Raw genomic sequence first — 2,500 nt, 5'->3', positions numbered from 1 at the left:
ACACACATATATATATATATATATATATATATATATATATATATATATATATAATTATTTATTTTTATTTTTTCATAGATGATGGGGCATCAGTGAATCGACTAATTGGGGATGTTTATTAATTTTGGAGGGGGATGTTTATTAATTTTGGAGATACTTTTACAAAAAATGGCAATAACTGTAGAAAAGGAAGACAAATAGTAATGCTTTTAATAGGAAATATGTATTGTTATTCAACGGTGTCTAATCCCTGAGACAGAGGTGACGTGTTCACATGTAACGTCTCGATTTCTATCAGCTGGTTCGAGGTTGCTTCATTTGCCGTTTCTCAAACATTGACAATATTCGGCCAAACATTTTTCGTCGGATTTGAGCGACATCCCTCGCTTGGCCATCGAAGGACTTCCACTTGGTGTTAGGCAGGGAACTACTTCGTAACTGCCCTGGACGTGTGTTTAAGGCAGTTATCCTCATTGTTTCTTTGAAGGGCCAAGGCATAACAGTGTACTGATGGGAGGATTTTTTTCTAACAATTCGATATATTTGTCTGAGGCATTTTCCCCGTTTCGCCAACGTCATATAGGGAGATCCACCTCCACATATCGCAGGTCACGCGGCCGCGCCGTTTTATTGATAATTTGTCGTCATATGTGAAATGTAAATAACGATATAGAATCTGAACATGAAATATGACGTGTAGGGCACTGTTTTGTATAAACAAATATCTATACAGTAAATTGAAATAAATTGATTTCTGAAATTCCCTTCAGCAATGGAGCTTTCCGTGTATTCCCGGTGTATTTTCCTCGTTATGGGTGCCCTCCTCTCCCCCCCCCCCCTATCTGCCTATACGCCATCGTCCGGGAGATGCCCAGCTCTCCGAAGATATCACCGTTGGAGGAGTTACTTTCCCTCAACCCATTGTCAAAAGTCAAAGTTGGTCCCATATCCATCTGGACGTAAGGGACATGTTTTGTAGAGAAACATGCTTACTAAGCCGCGGGATGATGCGGTAGGGTGACCTGTTCCTTTCTGCCCCGACTTGACCCTAGCATGCTGGCGTCAGCATAACAGTGCTCATTCACAGCTGAGTCGACTGGGAGGGGCAGCCGGGAGCGAACCCAGGACCATGCGATTGCTATGACACCCCATTGTAGCAGTCTATTTCAGATTACAGCTTTCTTTGCGTCCATCCTGAAAAAGGTGTCAGCTTGGCAACCTCGTTTTGACCTCGGATTTCTCATGTTATTATGACGTCTAAGACCATCGGACATTTATTTTTTCAGCGAAGTGGATATTCAGGAATTGGTGAATATTCATCGTCATAAAAGGTATGAAATATAAGACTTCGTGTTATTTTCTACATTGTTGAAATTATTACTTCTAGGATAATGTATAAAGAGAATGAATTTGATGTAAAGGTTTGATATGCTAATATCATCTACACCTGCGCATATATTGCATTATATTGCACTGGCAAATGGAAATAAAATGGATAGATGACAATAACTGACCGAGAAATTCCCATTTCATTAGAATGAACAAGATATACAACACAAGTATTGGGAGTTGGTTCTAAGATTTTTGCTATTCACCCTCCTTGGAACCACCCAGCTAATAGTTGCTCGAGTTGAAACAAGCAAACATGCATTTTCTCGCTCACCTCTTCGAATGTGGATACAACTCCTCAATGCCAAGACTCAATGCATAATAATAGCTGATTATACACTCGTAACTCATTACCAAGCATGACTTCATATTTCATAGACGACACACACACACATCAATAACGAATCTACATATTCAGTGTAACCTAATTGTGATTTTGTTCATGCTCTGTATTGAAAAATCTAATTTAGCACGGTTTCTGTGTATTCAATATTGTTTGATTCAGACATAAAGATTTAAAAAAAAAAAAATTATTAGGTCGATTACTAGATGGTGCGGTATTTACAGAGGTCTCAGGGATTTTACAGAGTTTTAGGTAATTTAGTTACCATACATAAATGTTCAAAGCATGAAACTTTTTCATGTTTTAAGAAATATGTATCTATAAATGATACTTATGCTGTAAGGAGTATGAAATGCCGCCTCCCTATCATAGATGTTGCCATTTGGATATGCAAACAATTCCAGGATATCGCATTTGAAGAATATCCAACTACAAAGTCAACGATAACTAATATTACATGCTTTGTTCTTTATCACTAATTAGAAGAAAGCGAAAGATCAAATAGCTTACTTAGTTTTAAAAAAATATTCATTAATACACTTATTGGTTACTTATTTTCGACCAATCACACTCTTTGTTACAAACTACCTAGGGTTTTAGCATCATTCACAAAAATACTATTTACGCTATGTTTACTTAGACTTGTTGCCAGAGGTACAAAAGTGGGCCCCTAAAAGTGTACTGAAATATAATTCCGCAACTGTAAATTATTTGCACGCATAAAGTTTTTTTCGAAGGCTGTTCCATGCTTCAATAGTTCTGCTTGAG

At 37.6% G+C, this 2,500-nt stretch overlaps 1 protein-coding gene across 1 annotated transcript in view; it reads left to right on the top strand.

The window, feature by feature from the left end:
• Positions 1-2,500, top strand: part of LOC113828203 (nicotinamide phosphoribosyltransferase) — a 51,096-nt gene that overhangs the window by 17,203 nt on the left and 31,393 nt on the right. The window lies entirely within an intron of this gene.

The sequence above is a fragment of the Penaeus vannamei genome, chromosome 27, assembly GCF_042767895.1.
Source record: "Penaeus vannamei isolate JL-2024 chromosome 27, ASM4276789v1, whole genome shotgun sequence".
In the NCBI taxonomy this organism is placed as follows: Eukaryota; Metazoa; Arthropoda; class Malacostraca; order Decapoda; family Penaeidae; genus Penaeus; species Penaeus vannamei.
The sequence above is the reverse complement of the archived record's forward strand: the minus strand, read 5'-3'. Positions and strand labels throughout refer to the sequence as shown.